This window comes from Leptonychotes weddellii, chromosome 7 (genome assembly GCF_054177405.1).
Source record: "Leptonychotes weddellii isolate Sample4059 chromosome 7, ASM5417740v2, whole genome shotgun sequence".
Taxonomy (NCBI): Eukaryota; Metazoa; Chordata; class Mammalia; order Carnivora; family Phocidae; genus Leptonychotes; species Leptonychotes weddellii.
The window spans coordinates 34522103-34541790 of NC_138375.1; positions in this window are offsets into that span (position 1 = coordinate 34522103).

The window sequence follows — 19688 nt, forward strand, 5'->3', positions numbered from 1 at the left end:
ACCAGTTTGCTCTCTGTATTTAAGAGTGTTTTGGGGGCGCCTGCATGGCTCAGGCAGTTGAGCATCCAACTCTTGATTCGGCTCAGGTTTTGTTCTCAGCGTCGTGAGGTTGTGGGGCATGCCTGGGCATGGAGCCTGCTTGAGATTCTCTCTCTCCCTTTCCCTCTGTCCCTCCCCAACCCCCACTGGAACAAATGCTCTCTCTCTCTCTAAAAAGAAAAAAAAGCCTGTTTTTTTGCCTCTTTTTTCTCTGTAAAATGCATACATACATATACATACATAAAATGGGTTTACTAGGCAATATGTGAATATTAATTAAAGTAAGTAAAATGAAGAAAATAGAAATCCTCAGCAATCTAATCATAGAGAAATAATCGCTGTTTCTAATTTGGTGCATTTCCACATATATTTGGTTCACAGCTCCAAAAGACATCATGTTGCTGAAATTTAAAGCATTTAAGCAATTCCTACTGATTGTGCAATGAAATTCATTTTGATATTTTAAAATTATTCAGAATAATATGGTGAGCATCATTGAAAACATCTCTGATACTTTACAGTAAACTCTATATCAATGGGTAAAGGCATTTTTAAGTCTCTTGATAGGTTCAAAGCTGTCCAAAGGAAAGGCTGTGTCATTTTCATTGCTCATTTTTATCACCAGTGCGGGGTATAGTATGTTTTAAATATTTTAAAATGTAATAGGAAATAACCATGATGTCATTATTGTTTACATTTGTATTTCTTTTGTTAACAATAAGGGTAAAAATGTTTCCCCTTAGAATTTGGAGAAACAAAAATTATTTGTTATTTTTTCCAAAACTTAAAAACAAGAAAAAGGATAGTTCTTTCCATCTAAACAAAGCCTCCAAATAAACCACTACTGATGTAACTACAAAACTGTAAGACACAACTGTGTTCTTCCTTGCATTTAAATTTTTTTCCTTATATTAAAATTTCAAGAAGTACAAATTAGTTTAGAGATATATATTTTTTAACAGTTGAAATTATGAGGTAAAATAAGACTAGTGACCATTTATTGAAGCAGGAAGAAAGACATTTGTTGGAAATAAAAATAAATCAACAGAAAGTTTTTAGATTTCCTTGTTTTTGACCTCAATAAACAAGATTACTACATTGGGCGGGTAACTTTTACCATAAACACCTAAGAAAGTACTGTCAGTTGGTACACCAAAGACAGTTCTAAAATTAAGGTTCATAAACCCCAGGTTTAAAAGGAAAGATAGAAGGAACTGTGGTTTGCCCCTCCAAGTCCCCATTGCACCAGGTGTCAAGACAAAGGTTTCGTAAACCTAGACCACACGTAATCAGCCGGAGTGATTTCCACACTCCTGGAAAGCGAACTTAGTAGCTGGTAGCATCCAGCACAGGATGCTGCAGTGCTCATTACAATTTCTATTGATTTACTGGGTTCAGGACTATAATTATCTGGATATAGGGAATTTAAAGGAAAGAGGAAGGTATAATGAGAATACATAGTCATAATAATATAACTCTCACTTTTGCCAAATGTCTCTGTCTAGAAGCAAAAGGACCGAAAGTAAAAATACTACTACTAATAATAGGAGGCAATATTCTTAAAAGTTTTCAGATTTTATAAATGCAAGGCTTAGGATTGAATCAAACTTCTACAAACTGTTCAAAGCACTAGTTCAAAAATTGAATTTCAATCTTACAAACTGCGTTGAGAAATTAACACAATTGTCTGCACTTGGTCAACTAAGTTGTAGAAAATTGATAACAACATTTAAATTTCAAACACAGAGGCAATAAAGAGAGTAAAAGTTAAGTTCTTAGGGAACTTGTTGACAAAATCACCGTGTCATTATAGCTACTGTTTAAGGATAGGCCTAAAGATGTTAGATTAATTTTAAAATGTTGAATGTGTCATTTATTAATAGCAACTAAGGATGTATTAGAGAATTACAGTATGGTTAGAGTAATTTTCACATCTACAAACCTTCTAAAGTTATGCACTTAATTAATTTGTATGTATCAACAAAACAAAGGAACAGCTTTCCATTCCTTTTGTGGTTCCTGCCATCAAACTTTGAATTGAAAGAATTAAAGAAGAATTTTTTTATAATTTCTGCCCCTGAATAAGGCTAGATTTAAACAGATTGTCTTTCATTAATAGCTGTTCAGAAAATGTTCTTTGAACTGAACTGAATTTAAAGGCTTATTATTTTGTTCTGAAAGTCTAAGCTTGTATTTTCTACTGTGCAACAAGGGAAATTCAGGGTTAGCTGGGTAGCGTATTTCCAGCATTTAGATGAACCCCTAGGGTATCCCATTAGTATTACAGAGACTATATGCTTGTTCTACTCTATTAAATTTTTATAGAAAACATAACTTTTAAAAAATTGAGTCAAATAATAATTGCCATCATCTGTATGTTAACCTTAATAGAAAAATCACTGAAGAACAAATGAATTACCCACCTAATTAATTAGCAAACTTTATAAAATGCTTATTTTAATATGACCTTAATGCAATGCCTAGCCTAAAAAAAAAAAAAAAAAAAAACCAGAAGCTTCAGGGAATTTTAAAGCTGTCCTTGTTATCAGCTTATCCTTGTAAGCTTCAGTTTATCTTATCAAAACAAGGCATCACTTTTGCTTCCTTCTGCTAATAAGGTCTGGAACAGAGCTTTTCTCTAGCAGTTCACTAATTCCTTTTGCAGACAGAAGTGTTCAGTCTGCTCGCTCTCCCCCCACTTATCTCTTTTCTTCAGTATTCTCTCCCCCACCCCCAGGGAAATTAGAGATCCAAATCCACTTTCCTTCATTGCTGGAATTTTAAGATTCTAAAGAATATGAAGTACTTTTTTATCCTCAAAACCTTAATTCTAAGTAGATTTTGGTTTTCTGGATGTCTAAATGTTTGTGTAGGAATGTAGATTCTGGGGATTCTGGGATAAGTCATGAATCATCACTGAATCATGCTTAAATCAAGCATAACCATATTTCTGGCACTTTTGTCCAAGCCAGTGGTAAAACTAACTGTCAGTACCTCAGCTCCCTTTTCTGTTATGAAAACTAGTAATTCACAGAATAATTGCAAAGATAAATGAATTAATATGAATATGACATAATGGCATGTTTTATTATTACTACTACTACTATTAATATTACCATTAAGTGAGATAATCTATATAAAATATCTGATTTGGTTATAGTTATTTTTGTTGTTATTATATAATAGCTCGTTATCCCAGTTAAAGAGTAATTATCAGCTTTGAAAGAAAGATTTCTAATTCAATATTACTTTTGTAAATTTGGAAGACAGTCAGATGTAAACAGATCACAGCTTCATCAAGACAAAGTTAAATTAGAACAGTTGAGAAGGATGGCAGTGGAAGAAGGAGGAAGAATGGATTGATTGATCATATTTGAGAGCAATGGCAAAAAAATGAGCATATGAAGAAGGAACCAAGTCAGTCAACAGTGTCAGCTTCACAGTTGGAAAGGCAAAGTTAATCCTGATACAAAATGAAGGACATAGTATCTAAGAACTATGAGGTAATCGTCCTAATGAATGGACAACTTGTCAAATCCTTTCTGGGATTCTGGGTCATGTAGAAGACTCCCAAACTTAATAGGAATGCAAAAACTTGGAGAGGGTTCAGAGGACAGCCACAAAGATAATGAATTGATTGTAAAGTAAGACCTACAAGAAAAGGTTAAAAGATCTGGAATTATTCAACTTGGAGGCAAGAACTTAGAAGTTATTTAAATCCTCAAGTTAAAAATATACGGTGCCTATCTCAAGCTTCCCCATGAATTAAAAGGAGAAAATCAGTTTAAATCTCAGGATGGAAAATTTATGGAATTTAAACAATAATTTAGCAAACAGATTCATTACACATCATTAAGGACTCCTGAGAGTGGTTTACAAAATGTACATGCCCCTTTAAGTTGTATAATTTATTTACATATTTATTTTAGTTAGCTGTGAAGGTGCATCTTTAATGAGGAAGAGAAACAGCCTAGATGACCCAGCAGGGTTCTTCACAGTCTTAAATTTCACTGAAATCCAGAGTTAAGTATTAATAGTCCACTAAATCATTGCTATGCTTCTAGCCTTGTCTCTCACTCATTTGTTTTAGGACTGTGGGAGTGAGAAGGAAATTTAGGTGATTTGTACCAAGGTGAGTCTGGACAAAGGGGACAGGGTTGGGGTGTGAGAGGAGGGAAATGGAGCAGTTGGGAGAAGTAATGGGGTGTAACGTGGGAGTTGTTGAAACATAGCATGCATGGAGCAGATGGTAGGAGATGGAAGCTACTAGAAAAATTGGGTGACAGGGGACCATGCTTGTGTTTTAGTTTCATGATGAAGCTGGTCTTCATCTCTTAGGTGTGAAGATTTGAAGGGTATTTAAGAGAGGAATGGTGACATCACACTTCTGTTTTGGGGAAATCACACTGAGAACAATGTGAATGATGGATTATAGAAGGGACACTGGAAGCATGAAGAGCTGGTAGGTCCATATCCAGTCAGTCCATCTGAGAGATAATAAGGATCCAAACTCAGTTATAGTGGAAATAGGGAAGGGGACCAAAACCAAGGGATATTTAGGAGGTAAAATGAGCCAGAGTCCATCCAGGAGTTTATGGGAATGAGAGGATTAGGTGGGGATAATTTTTAGTTTGATACCTTTGGCATATAGGAGAAAAATAATAATTATCAAAGAGACTATTCAAAGATACATAGCTTTGGTTGAATAATTTACTTATCAATTTATTCAACAAGAGAGTAGTCTTTATGAATCAGACATTATATCAGGACTAAGGACACCAGGATGTTTCTCAGTAAGTAAATATGGCCTGGTTTGCTTGGAAAAGTCCTGGTTGATGTTTGCTATCCTCATCCATCAACAGGTGAATGGACAAACACATGTGGTATATACATAAAATGGAATATTATTCAGCCTTAAATAGAAAGGAAGTTCTGACACGTGCTACAACAGAGATGAACTTAGAGGATATTATGCTAAGTGAAATAAGCCAGTCACAAAAAGACAAATACTGTATGATTCCACGTACCTAAGGCAGTCAAACTCATAAAGACAAAAAGTAGAATGGTAGCTGCCAGGGGATGGGGAAAGAAAGATTTGGGAACTTATTGTTTAATGGATATAGAGTTTCAGTTTTGCAAGATGAAAGAGTTCTGAGATGGGCTGTACAACAATAAGAATATACTTAGCAATTCTGAATAGTACACTTTAAAATGGTTAAGATGAGGGGCACCTGGGTGGTGAAATCGCTTAAGCATCCAACTCTTGGTTTCGACTAAGGTCGTGATCTCAGGGTCTTGAGATCAAACCCCGTTTCAGGCTCCCCACTCAGCCCAGTTTGCTTGGGTTTCTCCCTCTTCCTTTGCCCCTCTCCCCTCTCTCTAAAATAATAGATAAATTAAAAAAAATAAAATAGTTCAGATGATAAATTTTATGTGGTATTTTTTTTACCACAATTACAAAATTTTAAAGTTTTGGTTAATGCATTTGGTTATAACTTGAAATTTCCTTTTAATTCTTTGAAATAAAAAATAATATATGTTGGGATTTGTCAATTTCCTGGATTTTTTTTTCCTGTAGTGTTTGTGGTTAGCAAAACCCAATAATTTTCCTTTGAGGTAATGAGTTTTACTATCCAGTGAGGGTCAAGAGTAATTTTATATTGGCATCATTTTCTGTAAATCAGGTCTTCAAGCCAAAGGGCAGACAGTTGTTTCCATGGTATACCTTTGAGAACAGCTACTCAAAGCTGCTAATGAGAAGCTTAGATATAGCACATCAAACCTCTACAATATTTAGTCATAGAGCCTATTAAGCAGCAACATGAAGGAGAGTAGTCAGGTCCCTAGACCCAGGGGCTATCTGGGCCTCAGCCATGTGGGGATAGTCCATTAGTTCCTGATGGCCATGAGAAATAATGGCAAAGACTTTGGCCATGACAACTAAAATTTCTCAGGTAATTTTGTCTGTTTCCATTTTTATGTGCCATTCATTCATTCTGTTTTAATTGACGATGGTAAAAGTTACAGACTTCCTTAATTATTCTTGCAATGAAATGGGTGACACTATTACTAGACATATATGAGGGTTTTCCCCAAGTGGGAAGGGTAAAGTCTAAAATTTCTTTGCTCTGTAAGAGCAGTTGTTTTATTGTTAGAGAGTCTACAAAAAGAAAAGAAGGAGCATGAAGAGGTTTCTAGCCACCCATGAAACAGACAATATTAAGAACATACTCATAAATATATAGGGCAGGGGCTGGAATCAGTATTATTTGTAGATTTCAAACATGCTTAAAAGTTTAGCCTATATTCTTAACCAGTAGTCTTATCCCACTTGTAAGCTTTCTTAGGATTGTGGGCTTGAACAATAGAAAAAAAACAGACATTCTCGACAATCCCATTGAAGTTTCACCAGCAAAGCACATTTAGGATGGTTGTTAAGTTTTTCTGTCCATGGTGGTTTATAACTACAGCATTTTTGGTAAGACCGTTTCAACTTATTTGGGCTATCCTAGTGCCACTAGAGACTGAGTGGAACAAATAATCTAATCTTTACTAAAGGCATCTTTTTCTTTTTCTTTTTTCCAGAATTAGTTTAAATGCCTAAAACTGGCATTAAATCAAGACCTGATGACATCAATCAGGATTTTGTTTTGGCTTTGATTTTTGAACTTGTCGGATAAGCTAGATGTGTTTTAAAACAGTTCATTTAGCATTATAATCTGCTAAAGCATTGCCTTTTGCTTGTTGAACCTGCTTTTAAACTGTGCTTTAATCTTAATTATTACCAATTCCTCTGGAAGAAGCAAGTCAGTTAATTGGGTTTTGATATGGCTGGCATATTTAATCGCAGTTCCACCTCCAGATAAGAACTCTTGTTGCTTCCAAAGCACCAAAATCATTAAGGACTCAAAAAGATAACTGCTATCTGTATAGACATTTCCTTTCCTATCTGTACCTACTTGGCAGGGCTCAGTAACCTCAGCATCAACTAGAAATGAAATATTTTCTTCTTGCCATTGTATGAGAATTTCTCCCTCTTTTGTGAAGGGTAAATTTTGTTCAAACAGGGGGTGTCATTCAATCAAAGTTTGTTCTTTATCTTTTTAGATTTTATCTTGTAAGATAAGACACAGTAATTGTTCTTTAAATATCCCTTTCCTATAATGACAGGTATGTGAGGTTTTATTGTTGCTGTTCTTGATTTGTTTTGTTTTGCTTTCAAAAGTAGTTCCAAAGATGTCCTTTCTTAGGGTTATTTAATTGTTAAACTTAAAGAGTTATTATGTAGGTCTAGAATTTTTTGTTTGTTTGTTTGAGTCAAAGTATCTTCAAAATGCCCAGCTAAGTCTTATAGATCAGAGAGGGGAAGTCTACCATCCTCTTTGTATTTCTTTTTTTTTTTTTAAAGATTTTATTTATTTATTTGAGAGAGAGAGAATGAGAGAGAGCACATGAGAGGGGGGAGGGTCAGAGGGAGAAGCAGACTCCCCGCCGAGCAGGGAGCCCAATGCGGGACTCGATCCAGGGACTCCAGAATCATGACCTGAGCCGAAGGCAGTCGCTTAGCCAACTGAGCCACCCAGGCGCCCCCTCTTCGTATTTCTAATGAACTCTACCACTACAGATTTAAGACAAGCAACAACAAAGGTGAATAGGATAGTTGTAGTATCTTCCTGATTGAAACCAGAATACTTTATAAAAGTGTTAGTGAGATGGTCTCTAAAATCTGGGTTGTATTTATTTTATGCCCTTGTATTCAGAACTGAATTTTTGACCAATTTTTACAGGAAATATCTCAGGGATATCTTTAACAGATCTTATTCAATTTTTATACTTTTTTATATGCATGCTTGGCCAAATTTTGATTCATATAATTGATATCACTTTGGTAATCAATTCACTCTGATTTTTCCACGTTTTAACATTCTCTGTTCCCAAGAGGTGACTCTTGAACTAAATTTCACAAGGAACATTCTAAATCCTTCCATGAATTTTTGTCTTTACTTGGGAGGGTTAGAGAAGTCTTCAACTAGATAACGCAAATTTAACCTTAACTAAAGCATAAACCCTAAAGCCAACAAGTGTAGTCATCGTCTGAAACTATAAGACATTTTAAGTGCCTATTGACCAACAAGAATGGGAAAGGTTAGTAGACAAAAAAGAAGAGCATAGAAGGAATAAAGCAAGGGTTGGACAGGTGTGGGGGCCAAATTAAAGGCAGAGGCCAGGGAAGTGTTCATTTTGGAATTGTATCTGGCAGAGGGATTCATTTTAGAATTGTATCTGGCAGAGGGATCAGTTCAAGTTTAAATTTTAGTTCTTCTGTGTAGGTAATTCTTTTCTCAAAGTAGCAATTTTAGAATTTTTCTGGATTTTAAAAGCCTTTTTCTATAAATCACAATACAGCTGGCCACTGAATATTTTAAGTCTTAGGATCCTTTGATTTCTAAGATGCCACACAGGTCAATTATTTTATTCGTGTCTTAGATCACTCATGTAGATCACTTAATTTCTTTATGACCCTTAGTAAAATCCTACAACAGCTTCAAATATTTAGTGTCTTTTTCTTTCTTTCTTTCTTTCTTTCTTTTTTAACTATAATTCTCTACATATAACCCAATGACACAGAAGTGCATAAAAACTGATTATCTGTATGCAAATGATGAGAATAAAGGAGAGAGAGAGAAACACACACACACACACACACACACTAGATCCCAAGAGCCCTCTCGTCCATGAGGGCCCTGAAACAAACCTAAATTTTCGGCACAAGAAATTAAAAGTATGAATAGGGCTTTGACGATACTCAGTATAAAGGAATGAGTAGGACTTATTCAGTGGTCCAGTGCCTGAGACTCCAAGAAGGAGGGATGTCAATGGCCTCCTGCATGCTTTATTCTTGTCAAAGTGGCCTGGATTGAGAAGCAAGAGGATGTAGACTCATTCAAGTGACAGCAATTATGTTTTTACAAGATCCCAAGGTAATTCTTGAATTCTTCTATATTTTTTAACAATGGAATTTAATGCATTTTATTAGTTTATCAAACATAAAATATGTATTACTCATATGCAGCAAAAGTAACACTTTGCTATCATTGATTTACAAGTGATTAATTTAAGGCTGCCTAAATGAAAGTGGACAGATTTTAACCATAGCACTGTTTTGACTGCCAGAAAATTATGGTAGCTACTGGTGTACGATGTTAGCTATTGCCTTATGTTCTCTGTCAAATATACCCAAGAAAGGAAACAATCTATTAGGATGAGAGAGATAAACATAGCTTAAAATACATATTTTTATGACTTTTTTTTAGAAGAAGAATATTTGAGAGATTATTAGATTTTATACTTTACATATGAACTATTAAAATATCAAATTTTGTTTTGTCTATAATATTAATTTCACATCTATACATTAAAAAGCAAACATCCATTAAATAAAAAATTGAATGTTATTTTAAAACTTCAAGACAACTTTATAAACAAATATATGTTTATAATAAAATTTAAAGAAAGAAAATTTGATGTAAATGATATTTTTCAAAAACTATCCCATTGACCATCTGAAAAAATCTGATCTATAATACAAAAAAGTCAGATAAATAATGTCCCTTAGATCCATCTATATTCAATACACACACTTCCCCAAGTCTAAAAGGAAACAATTGAGTATATATTTTTTCTTGATTTGGGGAAGAACATTCTTAAGTACAAAAGAAAAGGAATAGAACATGATATTTAATGAGGTCAATACCTTAATATAAAACAAGTTCCTAAAAAATGGATAGAAATCTCTAATCCTCTGTACAGAGTAGTTAAAGAACACATAACAAAAAAGAAATACAAATGGCAATAACATATAAACCAATATTCATTCTTACTATTAACCAATAAATGTTAAATACAACATAAGTGAACTATTTTCTACTTACAATATGGCCCAAGCATTGAAGGAGACAAGCTCTCTCAGTTCAAGTATATGCATTAGAAGCCACAAAAGATATCTCTTGTCTCTACAATCTGTTAAAACCACCTTTAAGAATTTATCCAAAGAAAACAGATACAGAAAAATAATATTGTTAGAATTATCCACTCTATAATATAAAAAGCAAAAATGTTTTTGAAATATTTAAATACAAAGGACAATAAAAACTTTAAGTTAAAAATTAAGAGACAAACTATGTATTACAGTATCTCAAATTTTCAAAAATACCTTAGGTAGTTTTATTTTTAATGTAATTTAATTTAATTTATTTAATTTTATTTTTTAATATATATATTTTAAATTTTTATTTTAATTCCAGTTCATTAACATAAAGTGTAATATTAGTTTCAGGTATACAATACAGTGATTAAACACTTCCATACAACACCCAGTGCTCATCACAAGTGCCCTCCTTAATCCTCATCCCCTATTTCACCCATCCCTCCCACCCACCTCATCTCTGGTAACCATCAGTTTGTTCTCTAGAGTTAAAACCTGTTTCTTTTAAATTTTATTTATTTATTTATTTGAGAGAGAGAGAGAGAAACAGCATGAGAGGGGATAGGGTCAGAGGGAGAAGCAGGCTCCCTGCTGAGCCAGGAGCCCGATGTGGGACTCGATCCCAGGACTCCGGGATCATGACCTGAGCCGAAGGCAGTCGCTTAACCAACTGAGCCACCCAGGCGCCCTTTTTTTTTTTTATTATAATAAAATCTGTTTCTTGATTTGTCTCTCTTTCTCTTTTTTTCCTCTTTGCCTCCCAATATTTTAGTGGTTTAATATAATAGGAACTTGTTTCTTCCCATAGAATCAGTTGAGTGGTCAAGATGCTTTAGTTATCAAATGACCACATGAAGGAAAGCCATGCCTCTATCTTGAATTTATATAATTTTAAACTATAAGGCACGATACTAAAAAGTAGAAAATGGTGATTTTTGTGTTGTTTTTCAGATTATCAGTGATTTAAATTTTTTATTCATACTTTTCTGAATTTTCTAAATTTTCTAAGCATGTCATGTATTAACTTCTCTAATTATAAAAACAAAAAAAACTACAAAACTCCATCTCTCTATATGTTAATTAGGCATATTAGATGCAATATTGCAGATTATATTTCCTCAAATTATTCATAGCATTTGTCAGCCTGATTTACCCTTTAATATTTAAAAGACATAGTTACATATATTACATATATAATTCCAAATATGTGTATACATGTATTTCACATATATACATATATGCGTGTATATATATACACACACATATCTATATACATACATATATACATATATATTTACATTGGTGCAAATGTCAAAATATTGTGACATCAGTATCTTAATAATTAAAAATGGTTATTCTATCATTTGTACTTCAAAACTTCATTCAGTGAAATCTAATTTCAAACTTCACAGACACATCAAGGATTTGTAAATTCCAGCAAGATAAAGTGTAGGCAAAACAAAACAAACCAACACATACAAAGCCGGCAAATAGTCAATATATTTCAATTTTTAAAAAAAATCAATAAATAAAATGGAAGTGTTATTTCAGGAACCCAGTTTGTAGTTCTTAATTTTTCTATTGAAACAACATAGGGCAAGGCTCAGTAATAGAGTTGAAGTCCGAAAACCAGAACAGTCTGTGATGTCATCAAACCTTAGGAAAGAATAAAGTTCTATACCAATTATCTAGTAATCTATTTAGTTTTATCTCCAACAAGGGGTAAAAACTTAAACAAGGTCTATTAGCAGTAAATAATTCTGCCAATATCTTTCCCAGTAGGGTGACTTCTCCAGCAATTTTCAGGATTAATTACCAGTGGCAAGCGTTTTCATAATCTGTTCTTAATTTTGCAATGTCTGAATGAACTTGGCTCTGACTCATTCCTTATTATTTCCCTACTACCGGTAGGATGAACAACTTGTCCAGGTCATGCTGTGTCAAAGAAGTGCTAATGTGTTTATAAAAACGCTGCAAACATCACCTGTCTTGAACACATTGTATTATTTCTTTTTCAGCTATATTAGAACACACAATTTCTTGGTATAGGAATGTAAAAGGGAGAAAAGCACAAACTGAAAATTTATAACAATAATAAAAATTAAATTGTTTTTGCTGAAGCCCAGTCGGCTATCATAACATTAAAACCAATTTCTTTTCCTCATCCACTGCTTTTCCTCATTTCCACTACTTATATAGGTAGAAATTTCAATTAGTTTGTTCTTTTCAAATGCTTTGAGAATTATAATTGAACTCATTTTCATTCTTTTCCTCAATATGTACATTGAGAGTGAAAATTAAATTAATATGGCATTTCTTCTGATATGTGTGCATACATATATTCTAGATTTTTTATGTACAAGATAATTAATACTTATGAATCATCTTAAAGGAAAAATGCATAATTATGACTAAGTTTTGATAATATTTCTGACCCCCAAAATTATTTGCTGATGAACCAAAAATATTATTCACTTAAATAGTTCATCTCCTTTCTGTGTTAATTTGAAGTGTAAAACAAATCTTTAAATAACTCTTATTTCAGTCTTGAATGTTTGTATGAAAGAAAAACCCTCATTTTTAATTCCAGTGAACATATGGCACATCTTTAGTGTCCTTTGCTAGTTCCTAAAATAAGTCTAGTAGTCATAGTTTCCAGATAAACATAAAACCCATTCTAATCAGTTATATAATTCTTTTACTTACACTAAAAAATTCACCTAGGAAAATACTTTGTTTTTCTAAGGAATTACAAAATGTTACAATTTTGGAGAATTATGGAATAAAAAATGGAAGATGGCAAATATATATATGAAAATGAATCACTTTCAATGAGGGTTAAATTGATAAAGCTGGTTTCAGCTCGTTAACTTTTATTCACATCTTATAAAAGACAAACATCTTTGATTGTGCAATGTGAAAAACCTGTTAAAACTTTAATTGCATTGTGATGCTTTCCATTGCCATTCACTCATTTTCTTAGCAGTTGATATGTTTATGCTGAATGTTACAGCAAACAAATTCCTTAAAATGTGATGAGGGAATTGTGATTGGATAAAATGCTATTTCCAGAATGAATCAAGGTAAACTGAAGCCTAAAATGAACTCTGTGCATCCTAACTGCAACTAAGTAACTTAGAAATGTTCAAAAATTTTTCAAAATAATAACACAAATGAAATAGTTTTTTATTGTATGCTTTGGTATATATGAGACTGAATGAGAGACCAAGACAAAAAGATAAATGTACACAAGGCAGTGTATAACACTTGGGCATAGGCATATGCTTGAGGGCCAGGGCTGGGCCCAGAACAAGGGTTAAAGGGCCAGCATATGGAGCCTAAAGTACCGTAGAGCATGGTTTCAATTCTAAGTGCTACCATGGGGCTCATAGTAACCTCCATTGTTGAAAAGGAGTCACCAGCTGGATCAAGATTTGTAACCACATTAGAAGCAAGTTTTCTAGTTGTCAGTGCTTGGGGCAAAGATTGTAAGAAGTGAGCAGCTGTCTCCTGAGAGAAAAGAGATCAGCTTTGGTGAATTCTGTGACGGTTCTGTCACTGACTGAGGGGTTGATAGGGTTCACACAGATGAGGATTTTAAAATGGAGCTTCAAGGTCAAAAGGGAAAAATGAAAGTAAATTTTGAATATTGCTAGGATTGTTAGGTTAAAGGATGCTAATGTAAAAATAATTCTTGCAATGTGCGTTGGAAGAAAAGCAATGACACAAAATGTGATCACTACTGGGATATGGTGGCATGTGTAAGTTAAGCAGATCTCAGTCTTAGTTTCTAATGTGTGCAATCATCACTTTGAGCAGTACATTTGTTATTCTAACCTAAAAATTACAACTAAAGATTCTCTGTGCTTTGTCAAAAATATCTGTAGTTCTACATAATGTGGAGAACAATATTATAAAAATACAAAGTTCTAAAAGTGTATATTATAAATACTATCTTATTTTCGATGAATCTCCCTACTCCCTACCCAATTGAAAGGATGGTTATTGATTTGGGATTGGGTCAATAGACATACATCTTTTGGACAGCTAATGCCACATTAATCAGATATTATTTTTCTTTCTGTATTGCTAAGTTTGTGACCTAAAAGAAGAGCATGAGAAAAGTTAGTGTACGTGAGCATAAGGCTTAAGGGTTTCTTTGGAGCAAATCAGAAATAATACATGAAAGATGGAGAATAAAGGAGAGGGAGGAAAAGTGTGAGAGAGAGACAGAGACAGACCCAGAGAAATGGAGTGTGTGTGCACAAGAGAAAAAATGATTAAAGGAACTGAAATATGCTAAGACAGAAAACAATATGAAAGATGCAGCCATTGAAAGTGTTTTATTAGTATTGCACTTGGGTTGGTTTTAGCCTGTAAGACATTCATTAGCAACGCATGTGCTATGGGAGACCTTCTCCAGCTACACTTTTTTGTCAAGTAGACACTATATATCACATGCATTAAGCAGAGGTTATTTCCCATAACAAAATGCTTCCATCAGCACTGATGAGGTGCTCTGAGTACCCATGCTGTTGGCAGTCAATAAATGCTTAATAGTAGTAATAATACCACAGATAACATGTAGTTTAAGACATAAAATTGGCCTTCACGTATTTGTCTCTTCCTCAAAGAATAAAATGTCTTCCCTGGCCCTTTTTCATCTGATGTGATGTGAACATTTTCCCATTAATGTGAGGGTAGCTCTACTTTGATGAATGCTTCTGCTGCACTCAGGAAGATAAAAGTAGGCCAGATCATAATCACTTGAGTTGTGTTCATGGAAAGAAATGCTATAGGTTCTCAAAACATTTTACTCATCATATCTAATGTAGCTAGTTTAGTTGCATTGACTTTCTCTAAAATCTTTGATGCTAGATGGAGTATTTGTTATCCTGAATCATGGGGCTAATTTCCAGATTGTAAGGCACAGACAGAATAGAACAAATTGTATGGAGTAGGATTATTATTTTAATGAACATATGTTATATTTAAGCCACAATCTGTATAAAAGTACTTTTGTTGCCAAATAGGCACCTCAGAAGCTGAATGTATGATAGGTAAAAAAAGAAAACAGTAACAGGAGAAAAAAAAGGAATACGAGAGTAAGTTTACACTTTTGCAAACTACATTTGAAACTTATATACATACAAACAAACTGGTTATATAATAAGTATATAACATTATAGGATATTTAAGGGTCTACTAAATTAATATGTATAATTACTGAATCATATTATTTGGACATTTAGTGAAGTTGTGTCAGATTCTTTGATAGTTTTGTAAGAGAATTTTATCTTAAATTACCATTGCTATCATTACTAAACTCTAATGAGTTACAGAAAATAATCTTTGTGTACGTCTGATATTTTTTGCAAGGATCTGATACATTCTTATTGGTTGTATTTTTAACTGTTTGATATCCTTTTCAGGGTTCTTTGTCACTTTTGATTACTTGCTTGAATCTTCTAACTGGAAATGCCCAAGAACCCTTGCTTGCTGGTATTCAAAACACTGTGATAAAGGACAGTGATTAAAGAAAAAGTCTCCACTCCTGTTTCTGAGTACTCAATGACATCTAATGTTTTTGCAAATAAAGTTTTATGGAAACACAGACTTACTCATTCATTTATATATTGTCAGTGGCAGCTCTCTCACTTTAAGAGCAGAATTGTGTATGTGGAATAGAGACCTTATAGTTTGCAAAGCCTAAAATACTTTCTATCTGGCCCTTATAGAAAAAGATTCCTGACCTCTGATTCATTATAATAAAGTAGCTAAATTGTCTTAAACCGTATTGCACTCTTCCCCCCAATCTCTTTTCTTCCTTCCCTCCTCACTAGAAAATACCCAGATCTTATTCCCTTCCTACCATTCACTGACTGACTACATGGGCATCAAGTTTTCACTTGAGAAACATTTTTTAAAAAGTCTAAAATAATTCAGTTTGAATGACTTTCAGAGATAACCAAAACACTCTAAGACCAATTCATTTTAAATAATGTTTTAAAATAATAATAGCAAATGTGGATACAGCACTTACTAAGTTCCAATCATGGTTCTGAATATATAACTTATATTAATTTATTTAATCCTCACCACAACCACTTGGAGAGAAGTGTCATCATTATCCCCTTCTGGGGAGTGAAAAAATTTTGGTACAGAGAGTGTAAGTAATTTACCTAAAGTAACATAGCTAAATGGAAGGCAGAAATGGAATTCAATTCCAGGACAGCTGGATGATAACTAAACTCCATGGCTTCAGTGTATATTTGTTGGTCAATTAATGTGCTTTATATTTTAACCAACATCATTACCCCCCCAAAAGATCATTATCTCTTGTTCTTATTCATTATCATAAAACTCTAATGTAAGCCAGGTGATACAGTAACAATTTAAGGTTTTCATTTTAATAGAGAGGTATCCTATGTCTCCAACTCTCCAGTGCTTAGTAATGCTCAGGAAACATTAAAACAGTACTTAACAGTGGAGAAGAAGAGTGGTGATACTTTGAGCTTTATGTGACCTGAACTGAAATTGAAAATGAGATTAAATATTTTCCAGATAGTGTAGAATTTCTTTATGAGAAAGAGATGGGGGCATTTCCAGTTCTTTCATCACAAATCTTACTAGCAATTGTCAGAAATAAAATAATTTTACTATTACATGGGATTTTTATATGAAAACACAGATGAAGCACAGAAAAATAAGTGAGCCTATAGAAATAAATAACAGACACAAGTTTACCTGGATGGTGCCCATCAGAATCAAATCAGAAAGAACAAATTTGCCCAGCTACAGAAATAAGCCATCACTGAAAAAAATCCCCACAAATTAGAGAGAATTACATTGTTCAGGAAATACATTATTATTAGTAGTAGTAGTCAGTATAATAATTGAAAAAGGGAAAGATAGCTTTGGGAAAATGACTCTAATTTCAAACTAAGCATTAATTACTCTAATTATAAGTAAAATAGGTGAGAAAAAATATGTGAGATATGAACGTAAGATATCTAGAGAATTCTCTAGTTCATCAAGTTTTCTTTCTTTTGTAAAGAATATACCTAAGCTATTCAAACACACAAAAAAAATTATCTCACCTTTAAACTCACATAATTATTTTTGATTGATGAGCCTTTCTTCATAATTCATTGTCTGAGAATCTCCTCTTACTCAGCCTTTGATTCACAAAAATAAAATAAAACAACTACTTTTTTTTTCTAGAAAACTATGTAATGTACTAAATGGAGAGCAACAAAAAAAATGTTTCTTTGTTAAAACTAAGCTCCGAAAGGAATTGAACTGCTGTTGTGTGATATGGCTCGTGCCATATTATTTTATTCTATATGACTGCACAGTCATCTTGAAAATGAGAAGTGCTATCAATTCAAAACATTACTTTTTATACTTAATAAAACATATTGGCTACTTAGATCAACCTTGAAACAAAAATAAATTTTAGTGGATTAAAATTTTGTTACAATAGCTGCTTTTATAACAACTCATTTGAAATGCTTAAACATTCACATCTGATGGAGGGATAAATCTGTTTAAAGGAGTTTAAAGCACAACCACTCACAACTAAGCTGGCCTTTGTCAGCATGCACTTGACATCTGAATGAGTCTATTCTCTATGTGGTGAGGGGTCAGCACAATAAAATGGCTGTCATTGAATCATTGAGTGGTTTTGGAGAATACTACCAAAATGTTATCTAGGTATTCTGACACTAATCTGTGGAGAGGTCACTTTCACCTGAGTGACCTATGAAATCTCATGGTCAAGAAGACGCAAACAATGCTTAACAAACCCAGAGACAGTAAATAGTTTAAGCAGCTCTCCCTTGACCAAAGCTTTGTATTTAACCAGAGTCTTCTACAGGAGTATTGTCAGATCTGTTTTGGAACTATGAAGACAATGTGAACTTGACACCTCTGGATGGATGGGAATTTTTCTATTCCAAATCCCATCCCGATTCAATCACAGTTACTTTAATATGTTCATTAGTTTTATTATTGTTGTTGTTGTTGTTGTTTAATATATGTCAGATTTCCATTGAGGAAAGGGGTCAGCTATTTAAAAGGAGATTAGAAAACCCCTACAATGAAGAAATAAATTAGTTTCTGAGACTGTCTCAACATTTAACAGTTATATACTCATTCAGTTTTTTTTTAATTTTAAGATGGTTTGACACAAGATAACTCTATATATAGACTATGTCTTCAAAGGTCTGTTTCAAAAATTAGGCAGAGTATAAAATAACCTACATGGTAATTTTAGAATTAGATATGTTATTGTGTTTTAAAGTAATGTAATTGTTAAATTTAAGATTTTTGTAAAATAGCTCAACACTCTGAATAAGGAAAAAAGTGCATATTATAAACCCAAAGGAGTATGTATTGTTACCCAAAGATACTAAAGACTACCTTTAGAAAATCCTGTGGAAAGATTTAATAATAAAATCTGTAGATAGCAAATGTTGCTCTGTTTTACCAAAAAAGGAGGTAGATTGATTGGGAGACTTACAAAGAGTGGTTTGCAATTAATCTCCAATAAAATTCTTGAATTGCAAGAGTTTATAAATCAAATCAATGATCACTTAGAAGCCAGCACAGTTTCCATAGAGCAGGTCACATTTTTTCTAGCACACCTTGATAGAGCTATTTAAGCATGAAGATTCTCACACGGACATTAGATATTCAAAACTAGTTTTGGCCTCTGCCTCAATTCAACTTCTTCCTTTGGCTTCGGACTCAACACGGCTCTGCATTCATTCTTTTTTCTTTTTAAGTTTTTATTTAAATTCCAGTTAGTTTTCATACAGTAATATGAGTTTCAGGCATACAATATACTGATTCAACACTTGCATACTGCATTCATTCTTGAGTTCACTGTTGCTCATAGTTAAGATTAAAGAAACTCTCTCCTCACCAGTTTTGTTCTACAAAACTCTTCACTGGCTAGGCTATTAAAGGAGGATATTTAGGTGATGTTCAAGAAGTCAAAATTTCATTTTAAAAAGTGGTTTAAACTCAAATGTCAAGAATTTGTTTTAAACCGTGTTGTGGACACAGTGCATCTTGAGCTCATCAGGGTGCTTGACATTTTGATGTGTCTTCCAAATGAAATGTAATTTGCTAGAAGTTCAATTAAAGTAAATTAAATGTAGAGGGAAAGTTTTAGCAGCAAGCCAGAGACTTGGTAATTGTGCCCTTGGTCACAATTTTTTATAGAAATTAGACTAGCATTAGTTCTTCATATTCCTGCTTCCTCCCCAACTCTACTCACTAATTCTCAGGACATCATGGATTTGACATGTATCAAGCTCAAGACTGATGCTGAGTGTCAAAGTGGTGAACTGGCCAGACTTGGCCCCTCTTTCATGGAGTTTATAGACTTATAAGATCTTTCAAGGCAGAGAATACCTGGATGGCTCAGTCGGTTAAGCATCTGCCTTCAGCTCAAGTCATGATCCCAGTGTCCCAGGATCAAGTCCCGCAACAGGCTCCTTGCTCAGTGGGGAGCCTGCTTCTCCCTCTGCCTGCCTCTCCCCCTGCTTGTGCCCTCTCTCTCTCTGACAAATAAATAAATAAAATCTTAAAAAAAAAAAGACCTTTCAAGACAGAAAATGAGTCTTATTCATTTAATTGTATTATACGTACCTAT